Source organism: Panthera pardus, unplaced genomic scaffold (genome assembly GCF_024362965.1).
Source record: "Panthera pardus isolate Hobbes unplaced genomic scaffold, ASM2436296v1 HiC_scaffold_15, whole genome shotgun sequence".
In the NCBI taxonomy this organism is placed as follows: domain Eukaryota; kingdom Metazoa; phylum Chordata; class Mammalia; order Carnivora; family Felidae; genus Panthera; species Panthera pardus.
In genome coordinates this window covers 17,481,851-17,502,362 of record NW_026526710.1, presented here as the reverse complement: position 1 = coordinate 17,502,362, position 20,512 = coordinate 17,481,851, and the positions used below count along the sequence as shown (strand labels likewise).

Sequence of the window (20,512 nt, the reverse complement as noted above, 5' to 3'; positions counted from 1 at the left end):
TCAAATCTCACTCAAATGTCACCTTCTCTGACCACTTTATTTAAAATTGTACACATCCCTGGGGCACCTGGGTGGCTCAGTCGGTTAAGCATCCAACTCTTGGTTTCAGCTCAGGTCATGATCTCACGGTTCATGAGATCTAGCCCTGTGTTGCGCTCGCGCTGATAGTGTCCCTTACTCTCTCTCTCTCTCTCTCTCTCTCTCTCTCAAAATAAGTAAACTTCAAAAAAAATTGTATACATCCCCAACCAATCCCCCAACTCCCTCTTTCTTTCCTCCTTTTGTATTTCTTCAAGGTACTTATCACCAACATACTATAAAATTTATTTATTAAAATTTTTTTAAGTTTATTTATTTTTGAGAGAGAGAGAGAGAGAGAGCACAAGCAGAAGAGGGGCAGAGAGAGAGGTAGACACAGAATCCAAAGCAGGCTGCAGGCTCTGAGCTACCAGCACAGAGTCGGATGTAGGGCTCGAACCCACAAGCCGTCAGATCATGACCCGAGCTGAAGTCGGTCGCTTAACTGACTGAGCCACCCAGGCGCCCCTATAAAATGTATTTATATTGTCTATTTTTTTTCCCCTCCATAACGTGCTTCATGAAGACAAAGATTTTGTCCATTTTATTCACTACTGTGAAGCTCCTAGACTGTTATCTGGCAAACAGTAGATGCTCAATAAATGTCTGAACGATTAGTGCTCAACTCTCCACTCCAGGAAATTTCAAGTTTTGTAAACCAACCTCAGCTAGAGACCAGCTTCCCCTGTTCCATTTACAGGGTGTGCCAGCATCAGAAATGCGTCTTCTCTGGCTGTCAAGCTATTTTGACAAAACTGAAGTTGAAAATGCCAGACCCTGTAGCCCATGTTACAGCCAATCAATGGAAGACAAGTAAATAAAGAAAAGAGAGAAGAAAAGGCAAAAGGGGGAGAAGATCAGGTGGCAACACCTCCAGCAGGAGAAAGCAGGCCATTTCCCTCAGTGAGGCCAGATCGCCATGCCCTGCTCCCATGGGCATCGGCTCAGAGACAGGGCTGCAGGAGGTGGGGATGAACTGCTGGGGGCAGGGTGCTTGGACACAGCTATGAAGTGAGCACAGGCAGGCCCTTCCCTCTGCCTGTAACCCTTTAGGACCACAGGCCTTCTGTGTCCTTTGTCAAGCTCTTCACTGCCTTTGCCCTTGCTGAGCCTTCTGCCTGGATTATCCTCTCCAGCTTCTAGAGTGGCTGCTCCAACTTATCCTTCAAATATCGGCTTAGATGACATCACTTCAAAGACACGGTCCTGAGCTAAGTAGGTATTTTCCTGTCCTCACCCTCACCCCTGTTCCTAGTCACAGGTTTGCTGAGCACCTCCCTCCCATGTACTGTAAACAGGTCTACATGCTAGGGACGCAGCAGTGAATAAGTCAGATAAAAATCCTTCCCTTCATGGAGCATGCATTCCAATAGTAGACAGGGCCCACGAGTACCAAATAAGTACAAAATATACTATCTCTGAGAGTGATAAATGCTATGGAGAAAAAGAAAGTAGGGAAGGAGGATACAGAGTGTGGGGGAGGGGAGGAAAAGAGGTTGAAATTTAACCAGGTGGCCGCCTTGAGAAGGTGACAGGTGACACTGGGGAAAGAGCCTTCCAGGCCTAAGAAGTGAGAAGTGGGGATGTTTGAAGAACAGCAGGGAGGCTGAGTAAGCGGTGGGTTATGAGGTCAGAGAATGGAGGGGGCCTTCCAGGTCAGGGTAAGAACTCTGGCTTTCACTGAGCGAGGTGGGAGCAGCTAGAGGGTTTTGAGCAGGAGTTCTGAGATCGGACTTACATTTCAACAGGGGCTGGCTGCTCTGCCTGCTTCCCTCATGGCTTATCAGTTTTTCTAATTATTACATTTGTTTTCTATTTCCTCTTTGCCTCCCCCCCAACCCCACCCCATTCAAATGCAGTAAGCAACCCAAGCACAGAAATTGACTTGTTTACCTATCATCAATCACACTTAGCCCAGTGCCAGGCACACCGCAGGGCTCAATAAATACTGAATGAATAAACGCCAAATGTGTGACGGCTCTGTCCTAAGTGTCTCAACATCCAGCCTCTCAGCCCTTAGAGACCAGAGAATGAAGACCACAGGAGCAGACTCGCCAGCTAATGAAATTTTGTCATTCCACTCTCAACATGCTTAAGGCCCTAAAAGCAATTAGGTGTGGCAAAGAGTATGTGTCACCCAAGTCTATTTCTCTACAGAGCTCTGCTTTGACGAATGTTTTCAGTACTGAAAGTGAACAATGCGGGACTGGTGTTAAACCTTGGAGACCTGATTTCCAAATCTACCATCGTCCAGCTCAAGTCCACAGAGGAGATGGTAAATCTGGGAGAGCAGTCACTAAGGCAGGCATCCTGGCTGCTGATGAACTGTGGGCATTCTGGAGTCAACCAGCCATACTCTTACCTTCACTGGAAGGGGGTCTCCCAACTTCGGGGAAACCCTCTTAATGGAGTCAGGCTAAAGACCCGAAAAGGATGAGACTTGGGAATCTAAAACCACAGCCAAGCTCAGCTCCACTAAATAACAGGGGAGACAATCCAAGAACAAGGGGTTGGGACAGGAAAGGTGGCTACAGCAGGTGTGACAGGGGCCCTCCAGGGCGTCTACACAACTTAAGAAGCACAAGCATACCACCGCTGTAAAACGATAATTGCAATGTCACATACCTGAGGGATTTGTGAGGCTAAAACAGGTCAATACATACAAAGCCTCCAGCAGTGCCCAGCTCACCAAGCGCTTGATGAATGTAGCCACTCTTCCTACTACCTAGAGAGAGTGGTTACCACCAGCACCTCCTTGCCGCTCCCCAACCCCAGGTCTCTGGAGGCCCTGAAGCACTCTGGTGGTTGGCTGGGTGGTAGCAACAGCAGCCCAAGAGGAGTAATCCTATCACTCATCAGATTTCTCCCTATTCCCCTGGAGTGATATGAGGATGGACAGGAGATCATCTGGAAAGTGCTTTGAATTCTTTAGGAATCAAGGAATCCTAACAATTCAAGGCGACATTCATTCATTTACTGAACACTTACTGAGCACCTACTATATGCCAGACATTTCACTAAGTGCTAGACACACACACACAGTTAAGACAAGTTCTCCCCAAGGATTAAGAGCTGTTTACTTAGAAGACAGCCAAGTGAACAGACTATGACAACCCATCGTGATCAGTGACACAGGACACGGTGGAAGTTCAGGCCTGCGAGGTGGGGGAGATGATTAGATAGGAAGCTCCAAGTAGTGGTCCAGCAAAGAAAGAGCCATGTGTGTGACAGGGAATGGTGTTCAGGCAGTGAGGACAGCACAAAACAGAGACAGAGGTAAAAAGAGTTGGAGGCTGCAGAAGTGGCAAGCAGCTGAATTTGACTGGAGCTTGGGAAGAGATGAAGTGAGGAGTAGGACAGATAAGGCAGGAGAGCTAGGCTGAAGTCAGCCCAAAAGGCCTTGAAGGCCACGATAAGGAATGTGAGTTTTAGCCTGAGGGCAATGAGGAGCCACTGATGGATAATCAAGCAGGATTATTTTTTTAAGGATTTCCCAACTGCTCAAGTGATATTTTCTCTCCGGTGTTATTTGCTTCTCTCTGTGTGAAGAGAAAAAAAACAACACAAAAACCATTTCTGGGCTGTGATCACTCTTAAGCAGGAAAAAAACAAAACCCTGTTCAGAAAAAGAAATATCTACATGACGTTGATGTCCTCTCAGCTTTCATAATTACACAAACGTGCAAAACCCACACCCAAGCCATGCTTGCTCACTGTCAGCACATGAGACTCTGGTGCCAGCCGTGAGGGTTTTCTGGGAAGTGAGCAGTCAAGACAGCAACAGTTTCAGACGATGACCAGAAAAAGATGAAAGGCCAGAGCCAGTAGGGCCAATAGACTAAACTTGTCCTGAAACTTTTAGGAAGTGAAACAAGAAGGGTAGTAGTAGTCCTGTGTATACAAAGGTCTCTGCAAGAGGAAGTAACACCCCACAAAGCAGGGTTGACAGCCTTCCTCAGACACAGGCCCCCAGTAGGCACCAACTGCCTAGAGTCAAAGCATCCAACCACAATAACAGTCTCTGCACAAATTTCCTTATCTAATACACACACACACACACACACACACACACACACACACACACGCAGGAGACTACCGGGGGTTGGGGGAGAGGAGATGGGGAGAAGGTGATGGTCACTATCATTTTAGAGCTGAAGTAAAGGAGGCTCAGCCCAAGTAAGTTGTCCCAGTCATATTACCAGGAAGCTGCCGAACTGGGGTCGGAACTCAGAGTTGACTGATGGGGGTCAGGCAGTGCTTTTTCCATTACACCTCTGAGCCCTTCCAGTTGCCCAGGGTGAAGCCTCTGCTCAACCCATACTCAACAACCTCTGAGGGATCTGATTCTTTGAGAACTATTGAAGCTTTTCTCCATGACAATTTTTAAGAGGTTGGAGGAGGCTGGTGGGCTCAACTCAGGACAGGGAGCCAGATGCTCTGCGCTCTGCTCATGTTCCCACCATCTGGGACAAGCAGCTTCATCTCGAATCCTCCCTTGGAAGGATGGGGATAAGGTGACAATATTAAGTTTCTGTGAATTCAATGGAACTGGGAGAACAGATCATAGAGTTAAAAAAAGAAAAAAAAAAAGGTACTACAGTAATTATATCACAGCTTTCTCCAGAAGCATGTGGAAACCTTCACGGGTTCACTAAGGCTTGTAACACCCAGCAGTGGATAGGAAGGCAGCAGGTCCTTCTCGTGCTGCTGTCAGGGAAACTGAGGCAGAAATGAAGTGAATGCCTGCAAAGGAACAAGGCTCGGACTCACAGAGTCTAGTCCTCCGGCCATTAAATGACCTCACCATCTTCCAGGCAAATGTGCTCTCCCCAGCCAAGAAGCCAAGGGGCCTGCACTTTTCTCAGAGAGACAGAGACCCTTCCCTTGAGAATGTTCTTCAAGAACCCAGGGCCAAAAGATCCCCCTAGGTGTCTCATGCTTTCTTTCTTTATTCCAAAAGGAATGCGGCTCAACCACTCTTAACAGTGGGTCTGAATATTCCCAAATTAGCTTCATGGATGGCCTGTTTTGTGTCTCACAGTTCTCAATAGTCAGGAAAAACTTCCATTTCTGTCCCGAGTGGTAATCACTTACAGCAACAGCCTGCAGGATTGTTTCATCCTAAATATGTGAAGCAAATGCCCCTTATGAAGATTAGATGCAAAGTAATAAGACTACACTTTACCTGGCTGTGAATAAACAGAATGACAGCTAACGATACTAAATAGCCCCTACACCCCAACCTTGCTCCAGCCTCTTTGGTCTCTGCACTTTGCAGGTCCCTGAAAGCCCTGGGTAAGAACCCTGGCTCTGCCTACACTACAGGATTGACCTTACCATATGTGATTCAACCTCACTGTGCCTCAGTTTCCGTGTGGAGAAAATGGGGATATCAACAACAGCCACCTCACGCGGGTTGTTGTGAAGTTTACACGTATTGTATGCAAAGTGCTTAGCACAGTGTCTGGTCCGCAGTAGGAGCTCAATAACCAGTAGCTGGCATTTCGTCAGTATTTTTAACATGATTACAGGTGTCCCCAGATAACCTGTCCACGAAGCGCCAAGGGACAGATCAAGCCCAAGCCTACCGCGGGGCAGGCGGCGCAGGGCCGGTTCTTGATTTTTTTTTTTTTTTTTTTTTTTTTTTTTGAACCTTGGCAAAGAGATAAGGCCCTGAACGACAGGGAGGCCTCAGAATGTGAAGGGGGAAACCAGGACCCAAAGAGGAGTTTCCCGTCTGGCCAGAGGCGGGCTCCCAGGGGCCTAAGTCTAGGAGTCTCTCCGGAGGACGCCCCAGGAGGGGCTGCGGGCTGGGGCGGTGGGGATTCAGGCCGGCGGCCAAGTGGGCGCGAATGAATGAACCCGCAGTCCTTCTGCCTCGTCGGGGGTTGGGAAGCCACTCTCGCCCATCTAGCGCCCCGTCTTCTCCGTGACCTCTGACCCCACAAGCCCCCTCATCTCAGACCACCGCCTCCCCACCCGTGCCCCGCCGGACTCCCTTCTTCCTCACCCGAAGGTCCGAACGGCTCCCGGCGCCACGGCGCGGCTCGGATCGCCAGCAAAATGTCCGCGGCCTCGTCCTCCCTCTCCCCCGGTGCGTCCGTGCCGCCGGCCGCTCGGAGCCCCACGGCTGTCACCTGCCGGGCGGAAGTGAGCTGCCCGCGCGCGGGCACTTCCGGTGGACGCACGGCTTCGGGGCGGGGTCAAGGGTGCAACCCCGGCGGGGGTGGTGCCCGAGGGGCGGGGCAAGGAGGGGCGGGGGCAAACGGAATTAACCCCTCCCCAGCAGCGGCGCTGCTTCGCTGCTGCCTCTGGTGGCGCGCTGAAAAGGAGCCAGCTAATCGCTAAGTAGCTTAAGGTGATGGAAATGGAGAAGGTCGTACAGACAGACTTTAAGGGCCATCTTTCTTTTGTGTTACAGACGGGAAAACTGAGGCTCTCAGAAAGGCAAAGTTTTGCTCAAGATCACTTACCTTATGAATGGAAGAGTCAAAACCAGAGCTGTAATTCTCCATGTACCTCCAAGGAACTTCTATCCAAGAGGAACTTCATAATATCCCGTTTTCCCTTTTGCTGGGTCTGCCAGGACATCAATTCCTATAATCATCTCACTCTGATACTTTCTCCTTCTTATAGATAATTTTTTATCATACCCCCTTAAAACAGTATTTCGTGTCTGCTCTTTAAAAATGTTTTACTGGCAATGAGTTTAACTATGACAAGCTCATATTCTGACTCTTACGGTATTTTCTTTTTGCCATGATAGTGATTTGATTAGTTTGATTTGGGCACACTTGTAATCGGGTATGAGTGTCACCTCTGTCAAAAATGTTTCAGCAAAGATAATAAAGGTTTCTAAAATAAACTTTAGGTTGAGAAAAGAACACTTATTTTTTTAAAGTTGCTTATTAGTACATTATGAGACCGTTAAAACAGTCATGCTGGAGTGCCTGGGTGGCTCAATGGGTTAAGTGTCCTCCGACATCAGCTAGGGTTCTGATCCCTGCTTGGGATTCTCTCCCTCTCTCTCTCTCTCTCTCTCTCTACCCCTTCCATGCTCGCTCGCTCTCAAATATAAATAAACTTATAAAATAAATAAAATAAAAGTTATGCTGAAACACTAGTCAGTTAATATGATTTAGAAGTCTAAAGTAACATTTCCCATTTCTTGTATGTAAAAGGTGACTTTACTGCTTCCTCAGTTCATTACAGGAAAAGTAAAGAACATCTTGTTTTTGTGTGTGTGGGGGGGAAGTATTTCAATTATGAACTATAAATATATATAACTGCTAAGTGTTATTTCTAATGTTTTAAACCACTCAGGTTAGCTAAAGATTATTTGTGTTGTTTTTGAGTACTTGCATAGGTTTTTTTTTTTTTTTAATGTAATTACAAATTTGGTGAGCACTTCGTATTGTAAGGCACTATCTTTACATGCATTGCAGCATTAAACAAGTGACTTTGGTTTCACACTCTTTCTGACATTATTCACCTAAGTGTTAGAAAACATTGCTTTTAGATACATCACTAATATATTACCAAGTTATAAACCACATGCATGTATTTAACCAGAAGATAGGAAGAGGAATAAGTTTCATCCTCTAGATTGTATCAGTAACAGGTTTGCATTTGAAAGATGTGTTAATTCAACGCCAGGGGAAGAATGAAGTCAAACGTTAACCTAATGAAAAATTTTTGCTAGTGAAAAGATGAAAATCTGAACAATGGCAAAGTTTCTTTGCTTTGCCTTTACTTAAACTTTTCACATGCTTAAATATTAGATATTAAAAAGCCAAACAATTATGAGTTCCTCTATACCTCAGCTGACATGAACTTTCTTAAGGTATGTTCAACCTTTGTTTTGCTTACCTTTGTGGCATGTAGCCTGATTAACAAGGTGATAGTAAAAGATATATTTAAAACCATTTTTTTTAATGTTTGGTTATTTTTGAGAGAGAGAGAGAGAGAGAGAGAGCAGGGGAGGGCAGAGAGGTGGGAGACAGAGGATCCAAAACATGCTCCATGCTGACAGCAGAAAGCCCGATGCCCGGCTGGAACTCACAAACTGTGAGATCATGACCTGAGCCCAAGTGAGACGCTTAACCTACTGAGCCACCCAGGCACTCCAAAGATACTTTTTTTTTTTTTTAAAGATTTTATTTAAGTAATCTCTACACCCAATGTGGGGCTCGAACTTACAACCCCAAGATCAAGAGTCGTGCGTTCCACCGACTGAGCCAGCCAGGTGCCCCAAAGATACATTTGAGTCTCTGTTTTGCTAACTCAAGCTGTTCAGTTACCTGAAGCTTTTGTCAAGACCAGAGAGAAGTACATGGCATATGTGTGTAGTTTGCTTCTATAGGATTTGATTGGTCTGTTTGTAAATTGATTCATTACTTAAGAATTCCAGTAGATAATAAAGTGCGATTGAATATGATAGTTTCTAATATTCCCTTAGATGTACCTAATTTACCAAAGGAAAAAATCAATTTACCTGACGCTCTTCTAAGGAATTATGATACTGAAGGTGCGAAGGTGGTTATTTTCTTAGTCTCTTTCAAAACACTGGTATTTTTATTTGGAATGATTACTGGGAAGAGTGAAATGTCTCTTTTATCTATGAACTTGAAGCATACCTGGAATTTACCAGTGCAAGTGCCCATTTTAGAATTTTGTTTCCATGGGGCACCTGGGTGGTGCAGTCGGTTAAGCGTCCGACTTCAGCCAGGTCAGGATCTCGCGGTCCGTAAATTCGAGCCCCGCCTCAGGCTCTGGGCTGATGGCTCGGAGCCTGTTTCCGATTCTGTGTCTCCCTCTCTCTCTGCCCCTCCCCCGTTCATGCTCTGTCTCTCTCTGTCCCAAAAAATAAATAAAAAAACGTTGAAAAAAAAATTTTAAAGAATTTTGTTTCTTAAAATAATCCACTAATGTTTTGAACATTTTCATCATTTGGCTTCTCTTTCTTCTAAAGAATAATTAAATCTTAATTTGGCATTGGACCCTTTTGGGCTGAAATCTGCATGGGGCCAATAGCAATATAAATAGTTCTTTAATGCTTTCCCCGCCCCTTTACCAACACTTAGCAAAACAGAAAACTCTTATGACACATCTTGTCAGAAAATAACAGCCTGCCCTGTGGCTAGGTATCTTCTGCTCTTTAATCATTTAAAAAGGTGGTTGGACATGTAGGTTTCTTTGTACATAATCTACCTGTTAAGAAAGATAATCCTTGGTAGCACTTTATGCTTATGGTAGTTCTGGATATTTTTGTTACTTATGGGGAAATAATGGCAGCTCTCTTAGGTTCTGCTGAGAAGTAGAATAGGAGCTATTATTTTTTTGAAGGACAAACAGATCACAGGGGATTCTAAGAAAGTCTGGAGAAAGCAGTACATATTTGCCATCATTAAATATTTATTTGTATTTATTGAAAGTGTGTTTTGGTTTTTAAACGTGTATTTTGCTTCTTTTTTTTTTTTTTTTTTTTTTTCACCTTGGCAGTGGAGAGTTTTATTTTCAAAGAATGAAAAATGTTTGGGTTGGGGCACTTGGCTGGCTCAGTCAGAAGAGCATGCAATTTTTGATCTCGGGTCATGAATTCAAGTCCCACATGGGGTGTAGAGCTACTTAAACAAATAAAACTGTAAAAAATGTTTGGGCTGGGTGCCTGGGTGGCTCAGTCGGTTAAGCTTCCCACTTCGGCTCAGGTCACGATCTCAGCTCGTGGATTCGAGCCCTGCATCAGGCTCTGTGCTGACAGCTCAGAGGCTGGAGCCTGATTCAGAGTCCGTGTCTCCCTTTCTCTGTCCCTCCCCCGATCTCATTCTTTCTCTCAAAAATAAATAAACATTAAAAAAATAAAATAAAAAGGAAATCTATATTTTAAAAAATGTTTGGGTCGGGGTGCCTGTGTGGCTCAGTTGGTTAAGCGTCCTACTTTGGCTCAGGTCATGATCTCACGGTTTGTGGGATCAACAGCTTGGAACCTAGAGCCTGCTTCGGATTCTTTGTCTCCCTTTCTTTCTCTGCCCCTCCCCATTTGTGCGCACGCGCACATTCTCTCTCTTTCTAAAATAAATAAACATTTAAAAAAATGTTTGGGTTATATGCAGTAAGTAGGCTGTTCATGCACTGATGACTTACTTTTAACCTGTCCCTTGGCTGGAAGCAACAAAGCTATAGATATTTGCCTGATTTTTTTGGAAACTTATATTTTTCGTACCTCATGAACTATTAGTGGACCTGTGGTCATACTTAATAAACTTATATTTACCTCATACTTTCATTGCAAATAAAGTTTGAGCTCCATGCCCCTTTCCCTTCCTATTTTAGTCAGTGACAAAATAAGTATTTTTTTTTAATATACTGGAAAATGTGAAGATTTGTAATTAGACCACTTACTAAATGATAGGAATGGATCATAGTTAAGAATTTGTGGGGGCACCTGAGTGGCTCAGTCTGCTGAGTGTCTGACTCTTGATTTTGATTTAGGTCATGATCCCAGGGGTCATGGGATCCAGTCCTATGTGGGGCTCCTCGCTGAGTGTGGGGCCTGCCTAAGATTCTCTCCCCCTCTCCCTCTCTCTCTTTCTCTTAAAAAAAATAATAATTTGTGTTTTCCGTGGGGCGCCTGGCTGACTCAGTCAGTAGAGCACGTGACTCCTGATCTCCGGGTTGTGAGCTCAAGTCCCGTGTTGAATGTAGAGATTACTTTAAAAAAACCTTAAAAGAATTCTAGGGGTGTCTGGGTGGCTCAGTAGGTTGAGCATCTGACTTCGGCTCAGGTCATGATCTCACGGTTTGTGAGTTCAAGCCCTGTGTCATGCTCTGTGTTGGCAACTGAGAGCCTGGATCCTGCTTTGGATTTGGTGTCTCCCTCTCTCTCTGCCCTTCCCTTGCTTGTGCTCTCTCAAAAATAAATAATCATTAAAAATAAGAATTCTTTTTTTTGTTATTTTTTTAGATGTTTAGTTATTTTTGACAGAGTGCAAATGTAATATTCTTCAGGAATTAATATAATTTTTTTTTAATTTATTTTTTGAGAGACAGACAGAGAGCAAGCTGGGGAGAGGTAGAGACAGAGGGAGACACAGAATCCAAAGCAGGCTCCAGGCTCCAAGCTGTTAGCACAGAGCCTGATGCAGGGTTCGAACTCACAAACTGTGAGATCGTGGCCTGAGCCAAAGTCGGACACTCAACCGACTGAGCCACCCAGGCGCCCCAGGAATTAATATAATTTAAAAGAATCGAGGGATTTGATATACTGTGAAAATAAAACATAGCAAAAAAAAAAAAAAAAACCACACATAGCTTTGTTTAAAAAAAGGTTTTACTGGGTAACCAATATCTGCATTGTGGAGAAATGGAAATATACTAGGAAGCAAAAAGAATAAAAGTCATCAGCAATCTCACTGTGCTGAGACAATCACTTTCAATATTTTGGTGAATATCCTTCTAGACTTCATATATCAGTTGGTATTTATTTTATTTTTATTTTTATTTTCTTATTAGAGAGAGAGAGAGGGCACAAGAAGGGAAGAGGGGCAGAGGAAGAGGAGAGAGAGAATCTCAAGCAGGCTCCACACTTCGCGGGGCTCAATCCCACAACCCTGGGATTATGACCTGAGCCAAAATCAACAGTTGGACTTTCACCCAACTGAGCCACCCAGGTGCTCCTCAGTTGGTATTTTTTTAGTTGAAGTAGAGTTGACACATCATTTAGTATTTTTAACTCACTGATATACATAAATATAAATATATTTCTACATGGTGCTTTCTAATTCCTGTATAGTATTCCACTGTATGGATGGTATTGCAGTTCTCAAAAACAATCCCCTACCGTTGTACACTTAGGTTGCCACCAATCTATTAATATTATAAACTTAATAATAAGCTTCTACAGCCAAGTCTGTATGTCCCATCTAATGTAGATATTACTTTGTAATAGTTATTATAGTTTTATATGTTTAATCAGTCTCGAGTCCTTTCTGTAAAATTTATTTTGAAATAGTTATAGACTTATAGGATTGCAAAACTAGTGCAGAGAGTCCCATGTACCCTTCACCAAGCTTCCCTCAACGGTGACACTTTATATATCAGCAGTATAATATCAAAAGCAAGAAACTGACATTGGTACAATACCAGTTGCCTAAAATTACAGACCTTACTCAATGTTTAAATGCTTCTCTGAAGTAGGCAGGGGACAAGTAGAATAATTTTATATGTATGTCCTATGTTCTGCATGCTATGCACAGCTGCCTGGAGGAACTACCTTCCCCTGATGATAAATGTTGACAAATGCTGTCAGCCTCGCCAGAAAACAAACTTTCACTGGGAATGTAACGTGGAAAGAGAAGAATTATCCAGCAAAACAAACCAACAAACCTAAAGGTACCAAGGTGGAGAGCATATGTGAAAGTGTCAAGTTAATGGTAGGAGCAGTCAGAGCTTTAAGATTTCCAAGAAGACAGAAGTCACAGTGTTAGCTTGTTCAGGAAAGACATCCTGGGGACCGTGACATCTGTGCCAGGCCTTGCCCAATGAGAACAGAGTCGCACAGGCTGAGATGGAAGGAAAAGGCAATCCAGGGACAATAGTACGAAGGCAAGGGAGGTGGGAAAGCAAGGGAGCCAGGCATCTGGGTCCTTCAGAAAGCATTTCAGGGGCGCCTGGGTGGCTCAGTCGGTTGGGTGTCTAACTTCCGGCTCAGGTCATGAGCTCATGGTACATGGGTTTGAGACCCGCATTGGGCTCTGTGCTGTGCTGACAGCTCAGAGCCTGGAACCTGCTTCGGATTCTGTGTCTCCCTCTCTCTCTGTCCCTCCCCCGCTCATGCTCTCTCTGTCTCTCTCAAAAGTAAACAAACATTAAAAAAATTTTTTTTAGAAGAAAGCATTTCACAAGTCCCTATTCTGAACCAGGCCCTGGGCTGGGTGTTGGATAGTACATGGGTGAAGCAAAAGCCTGGCCCTTGCTGAACCTACAGTCTGTCTGGAGGTGGTGACAGAGCAGTAGACCCAAATGTGATTGGTGCAGTGATAGGGGAGGTCTTAGGGGCTATTGGAGTCCAGAGCAGGAACTGAAGCTCCCTAGAGTTGAGGGGACAAGGGGAGGCCTAGACAAGTGGAGGGCATTTAATCTGGAACTGCAGAACAATGAATGTTTATGGAGCATCTGTGGTGCTCCAGGTGGTATGGAGAGGGTCTCATTTGCTCCTCACATCAGCCCCATTTTATCTGAGGGCAGGAGGGGATGTAACTCCAAGAGCTTAAGTCACAATGTGTGAGTTTCTGGGCTACGGGCCTAGTCCTAGAGCCCCAGGATATGTGCTCTGATGAGTCCCACTTGTTCACCTAAAATATATTTGTCACTCCTACCTGAGCCAGCCAGCCATAAGGGGGATACAACAAAGAGAGGTAGCACACCTCTCTTTGGGCTACTGTTGAGTGTGGGAGAGAGACAAATAAAGGGGCAATTATAACACAGCCCAGAAGGACCAGGGATGCACAGGAGACTCAGGCAGCAAACTCACCCCGGGAAAGTCAGGGAAGACTTCCTGGAGGAGGTGACATTCTATGAAGGATGATACTACTACTACCAATAGTTGCCATGAAGCAGGCACTGTGCTAGGCTCTTCCAAGTACTAACTCACAGGACTCTCCCCACAATTTGAGTTTCCATGCCTGTCCCCAGGTAAAACTGAGAAAACGGCCAGTGGGCACACTTCCCTGTGGGTCTCAGCCTCCTCTCCCACAGTTTGGCCTGGCAGGAGAGCTAAAAATATAGTACTAATAATAAGAGGCACAGTTAAATGTCAAAGGCTGGATAATTACAGCTTGCAGAGGTAGGAGCCGGAAGCAGGAAAGGGGGGCCTTCTAGGGGGCCTCCCTCTCCACCCCTACCACCAAACCCAGCTGGCCACTCTGCCTCAGTCACACTCACCATCAAAGACTCTCGGCTGTGGCTAGAACAGTCACACCTGGACCTTATGCGTCTCACCTGCCATCGGAGACCCCCCAGGCCCAGGAGGAGCCCTTTGCTCCAGGAGGGTGGAGCAGAGCCAATGATGGCCAAACCCACATGCAGACAGAACTGACTTCTCCCAACAAATACACCACTACTGGGGGAGCCTGTGTGGCTCAGTCGGTTGGGTGTCCGACTTCGGCTCAGGTCATGATCTCATGGTCCATGAGTTTGAGCCGCACGTCAGGCTCCTTGCTGACAGCTCAGAACCCACAGCCTGCCTCAGATTCTGTGCCTCCCTCTCTCCTTGCCCCTTCCTCTCTCGTGCTCTGTCTCTCTCAAAAATAAATAAGCATTAAAAAAATAAATAAAAATACACCATTACTAACAATAACATCACATCCTGGTTGGAAGAGGATGTTTTAAAACTTTTCTCCAAGCCCTATTCACTTTCTACTCTGCTGTATTGAGCTGGCTGATGTTGGGCTGGCTTGTCTAACTCTTTGAACCTCAGTTTCTCCTCCTTTAAACACAAAATATTTATTTATTCTTTTGGGAGAGTGCAAGCAGGGGAGGGGTAGAGACAGGGAGACAGAGGATACTGACAGTCTGACAGCAGTGAGCCTGATGTGGGGCTCAAACTCATGAACCACGAGATCATGACCTGAGCCAAAGTCCGATGCTCAACTGACTGAGCCACTCAGGTGCCCCACGGTTTCTCCTGAGAACGCTGCACTCATTATGGGCCAAGCACCTTTGTATGCCCTTGACATCCAATCCCTTTATGTTAACCTTCACCATTCTCAAGAGGTGGGGGCTACAATAACCCTCAGTCACAGGTGAGCCTGCCAAGACCTTGAGAAGCTGAGGAACTTTCCTACTTTCACAAGGCAACAATGTTGAGCTGGGAGTCAAGGTTGATGACAGCAGGGCCCATGCTTTCTCCTTCCCCCACCCATACCTGCATTGTGAGGTTTCATCCAATCAGAGGAAGGTTGGGAGTTCTTGTGGTCATAAAATGATCGAAGATATGCTCCTGGCACTGTGTGCCCTTCAGTAAGTCCCCTCCTCTTTCTGACACACAGAATCTCCCAGCATGTCCTTCCAACCCTCCTGCCATACTGGTGCATTACTAAATATATGTTGGACAAATTAAGCATTTCTCTTGATGCCCACTAGAGGGCACACAAGTGACACTAACTGCCACCCTTTCCCGTCCTGTGTAATTAATTGTTAGGCAGCCCCACCGCATCCCTGTGTCTCAATCTTCCTTCTGGATTCTTCTTCCTATGTGATTACTATTCCTCTACTTCAATTTCTGTTTGCCATTTTTATTATTTTTACCCTACAAATTACTAAAAGTTACCTCAGATCCTTTCTGGAAGGAGGAAGGAGGTGACTTTGTCAAGGCCTCACTAATAACGCCAGTCCTGCACCTGCTGAGGGTGGGCAGCTCCATATTCTTCCAGCCCAGGCCAGGCCTGGCACAGCGCCCCCCCAAGGGGCAGAAGGGCCTAGCAGCTCCTGGGGACTCCTCCTCCACCCCCATCTCTTCCTGCTGCAAATGTTCTCATTACATCATCCCTGGTCCTCCCAGGAGCAAAATTCTGCTCACCTCGTCCTGGCTCCACTGCTGCCACAATAGGCTGCTTCTCAAACAGCTCTGCTCTGCCTCACAGGTGCCCCCGAGAGAGCCAAACCGCCCTCCACTGCTGCAACTGAAGAGGCCAGGATCTGAATCCCACCTGGGTTCAAGTCCCCAACTGGACCTTACTTTCCAATTTGTAAAATGGGGCTGATGGGCTTCCTTATGTGGTTAAGGAAATTAAATTGTACAGCTTATATTCAGTGCCTGGCAACATATAAACCCTCCTTCAATGGAAGCTGCTACTTGTGTTAATATTAGTTCAGCTCAGCCATTTCCTGGCTGTGTATGTAGGAGCACATAAGTTAGCTTCTTTGAGCCTCAGCTTTCCCATCTGGAAAATGGGACTTATACAGATGTCAGGAGAATTGTACAGGATATTGTAGGTAATGTTTTTAGAGCAATGCCTAGCAAGCACCAAATGATTAGTAATGATTACAATTATTAAAGGCCATAAATTAGGGAACAAAGGAAATATCGATAAACTAACATAGTAGAATCAGAATTCATAAATTATTCTTAGATTGCAATCTAAAAGACTAGAAATCAATAATAAAATCAGAAAACTGACCCTACACCTGGCAAATAAAGCACCCTCTTTTAAATAACACCTGAATCTTCTGGGTAAGGGAGTGAATTCATGTATCTCCACACCCTTCTGAAATCCCACTAAAACTACATTAGGACAGGGAGGGCACCTGGCTGGCTCAGTCAGCAGAACATGTGACTCTTGATCCTGGGGTCATGAGCTTGAGCCTCACGATGGATGTAGAGCTTACTAAAAAACAAAAAACAACAACAACAAATAAAAACCTACATTAAGGGGTCTTATAATTTTGATAATGTAGAATGTATAGCATGCAACTTATTTTAACCATTTTTTAAAAGTTTATTTATTTAGAGAGAGAGACCGTGAGCAGGGGAAGGGCAGAGAGAGAGGGAAAGAGAGAATCCCAAGCAGGTTCTGCACTGTCAGTGCAAAGCCTGACTCGGGGCTCAATCCCACGAATCATGAGATTGTGACCTGAGCCAAAATCAAGAGTCAGACACTTAACCGACTGAGCCACACAGGCACCCCAACAACAGCCATCCTAATGGGTGTGAAGTGGTATCTCATTATGGTTAAAGGGATTGTGTTAAGGTGGAAATCTACAAGAGCCATGAGAACAAGAGACAACAGGAACAACACTGAAGGCTGAAAGCAAATGGATAAAAGGTTACTGACTTAGCTGAATCCTAAGCCACAAGAAGGGAAGCCAAGAAGCAACCCAATTGATACTGCAGGACCCCAAAGATCCAGGAACTGGTGGCACCAGAAAAGTCTGGAAGTGGAAGTGAAGAACTGAGTAAAATTTGGAGGATCGGGTGAACATCTGAAAAGGAATAAGACACCCCCCAGATCCTTCCCCCGCTCTGTCAGACAACTTCCCCCTTCCCTCCCACAGAAGACTGAGGTCTACTCTCAGAAAAGAATACCAGCATAGTGGGGGCGGGGATCACAATAAAAACAGGTGAAACAGGGATCCTGGTCAGTGAGGACCATGGTGGACAAGCCCACGTCCACCAGAGCGATCACTCAGCTGTCAGTACCTCCCTTAAAGCTGAGGAAGCAGCCAAGGATCACCAGGCATTTGCAAAATATGGAAGTCAGAGGCCAAGAGGCCAGACGAGTAAAACAGCATAGATACAATCTAGACTAGTTGTGGCATACACATAGATTATTCTGGAAGGAAACAGAAGAAGCTGATAACATTGATGCCTGTGGGGAAGAGACCTGGGTGGCTGAAAGACATGGGAAGGTAGGAGACATTTCACAATACTTCCGTTTGAATCTGTAAAATTATTTTAAACTTTTTTTTTAAAGCTTTTATTTTTTTATTTTATTTTTTTTTTTTAATTTTTTTCAACGTTTTTTATTTTTTTTTGGGACAGAGAGAGACAGAGCATGAACGGGGGGAGGGGCAGAGAGAGAGGGAGACACAGAATCGGAAACAGGCTCCAGGCTCCGAGCCATCAGCCCAGAGCCTGACGCGGGGCTCCAACTCATGGACCGCGAGATCGTGACCTGGCTGAAGTCGGACGCTTAACCGACTGCGCCACCCAGGCGCCCCTAAAGCTTTTAAGTAATCTCTACACCCAACACGGGGCTCGAACTCACAACCCCAAAGTCAAGAGTTGTATGCTCCACTGACTGTGCCAGCCAAGTGTCCCTAAACTTTCCTTTTTTCTTTAAGTAGCTTTATACCCAATGTTGGGCTCGAAATCACAACCCCAAGATCAAGAATCACATGCTCTGCCAACTGAGCCAACCAGATGCCCCTAAACTTTTCATTTTTAAATACTTCTGGATTTACAGAGAAGGTACAAAAATGCCACCTTTCACCCAGCTTTGTCTGATATTTACACCTTATCTAACCATAGTGCAATGCTCAAAATCATCGATACTATACCGTAACTATTTTAGCTACAGCCCTCATTCACATTTCGCCGGTTTTCCTACCGATGTCTTTTTTCCGTTTCAGGGTCCAATCCACGATCTCACATTGCATTTCATTATCGTGTCTCTCTCTTTTTTTTAAAAAAAAAATTAATGTTTATTTATTTTTTGAGAGAGAGACCGAGTGTGAGTGGGGGAGGGGCAGAGACACAGAATCTGAAGCAGGCTCCAGGTTCTGAGATGTCAGCACAGAGCCTGATGCAGGGCTCAAACCCACAAACAGTGAGATCATGACCTGAGCTTAGTCAGATGCTTAACCAACTGAGCCACCCAGATGCCCCCATTGTGTCTCTTTAGTCTCCTCTGGTTGCTGATAGTTTTTCCATTTCTCCTCTCTTTTACAAACTTTAAGCATTATACATTTTTGGCAATACTAAAAAGTGACGTACTCTCATCAGCATATATCAGGGGAGACATGATACATGATGGCGATATACCTTACTATTGGTGATGTTGGGGCTTCTGGGTGGCTCAGTCAATTAAGCATCTGACTCTTGATTTCAGCTCAGGTCATAATCTCACAGTTCATGGGAATGAGCCCCTCATCAGACTCTGCATTGACAGTGCAGAGCCTGCTTGGGATTCTCTCTCTTCCTCTCTCTCTGCCCCTCCCCTGCCCTCAAAATAAATAAACATTTAAAAAAAAAAAAAAACTATTGGTAATGTCAATCATGGCCACCTGGCTAAGGATGTGTCCATCACGTTTCTCCGCCTTCCTGTTTTTCCTTTGGAATTAATGAATATCTTGTGGGGAAAGACTGAGGCATTACTGTTGTGTTTGCTTAATGATGATTTTCTAGTTCCCTGATTCCTTCTACATTTATTAGTTGAAATTCTGCCAGGAAGAGTTGCCCTTTCTTCCCCATTAATTTATTTGTTCAATTACTTATTTCTACATAGTCAATTATTTATTTAAATTCAATTATTTATTAGCCATTTGAGCTTATGGATATTGAGTTATAATCCAAACCTATCATTTATTTTGCTGATCATTTTTTCCCAGCTTTTGGCCCTTAGGAATTCCTTTAGGTTGGCTCCTTTCAACATGACCCCACTTTTTTTTTTAGCACTTCCTTATTCTCTGGTACCTCATGATGTTTCCAGGCTCATCTTGTATTTTCTCTGTCCCAGCACTGGAATCAAACCATTTTTCCAAGTAAATTACCGTGGGATCATGATTTTATTAAGGGCAGATTAAAATGATCAATTGTGCTTTATTCAGGTTAATATTTATTTTTGAGAGAGAGAAAGAGACAGAGCCAGCAGGGGAGGACCAGAGAGGGAGAGAGAGGGAGGGCATCTTTTTTTAAAAGTTATTTATTTTTGAGAGAGAGGGAGAGCGTGTGCACCTGCACACAAGTGGCTGAGGGGCAGAGACAGACAAGGAGAGAAAGAGAATCCCAAGCATGCTCCACTGTCAGCGCAAATCCTGATGTGAGGCTCAAACTCAAGAACCGCGAGATCATGACCTGAGCTAAAGTTGGATGCTTAACCAACTGAGCCACCCAGGCGCCCTGAGAGAGAGAATCTTAAGCAGACTCCACGCTCAGCACAGGGCCCAACGAGGGGCTCAGTTTCACGACTGTGGGATCACGACCTGAGTCAAAATCAAGAGTCAGTCACTTAACCGACTGAGCCACCCAAGTGCCCCTCAGATTAATATTAAGTAGGTTACCTGAACATGCCTTCCTGGGTATGTTATATGCATTTTCTTTCTCTTTTCTTTTCTTTTCTTCCTCCCTTTCTTTTCTTTATTAATGAGGCTCTTTTTTTTTTTTTTTAAGTAGGCTCCATGCCCAACATGGGTCTCGAACTCACAACCCCGAGATCAAGAGTTGCATATCCTACCAACTGATCCAGCCAGGCACCCCTCTATGCATTATCTTCAATCCTCATGTTACCTCTGCAGGTTGTGCACTATTAACCCTCTTTCACACACAGAGAAACTGAGGCTCAAAACTCAGTTCATAAATGTCAGATTGAGAGTGTAAGCCCAGGTCTGTGGGCCTCCAAAGCCTGGGCTCTTTTCTCTGATGGATAATGGAAGTTGGGGAGGGCCCGGGGACATGAGGGAATGGACAAATCCATACCAACAGCTAGAAGGCCCTTGATGGACACCTCAGAGGCTATGGTAGGTCTATAAGGTGTGAATTTGGCTAGGTTGAATGACATTTCTCACAATTCCCTTCCCTGGTTGGGGCACAGGAGAGGTTCTTATGAAAGATTTAGGGGGACAGAAGTGAAACGGCAATGCTTTTTATAGCTCCCACATATTGAAGCGGAGGGACTGGCTCATTTTGTGGGCATGAGGCTGATGCGGGCTGGTTGGG

At 45.0% G+C, this 20,512-nt stretch overlaps 1 protein-coding gene across 8 annotated transcripts in view; it reads right to left on the bottom strand.

Annotated features, from left to right (window-relative positions):
• The window catches only part of AP1B1 (adaptor related protein complex 1 subunit beta 1), an 85,215-nt gene that overhangs the window by 48,437 nt on the left and 16,266 nt on the right, over positions 1–20,512 (bottom strand). For 2 of the 8 annotated variants that reach the window (XM_053902184.1, XM_053902185.1), the window contains exon 1: positions 6,089–6,233. The exons of 2 other annotated variants lie outside the window; for them this stretch is intronic. The gene's annotated coding sequence lies outside the window, so the exon portion shown is untranslated. Of the gene's footprint in view, positions 1–6,088; positions 6,234–6,551; positions 6,576–20,512 lie in introns of those variants that run through there. 4 more of the 8 variants (XM_019426598.2, XM_019426600.2, XM_053902188.1 and 1 more) reach the window with 3 other exon arrangements.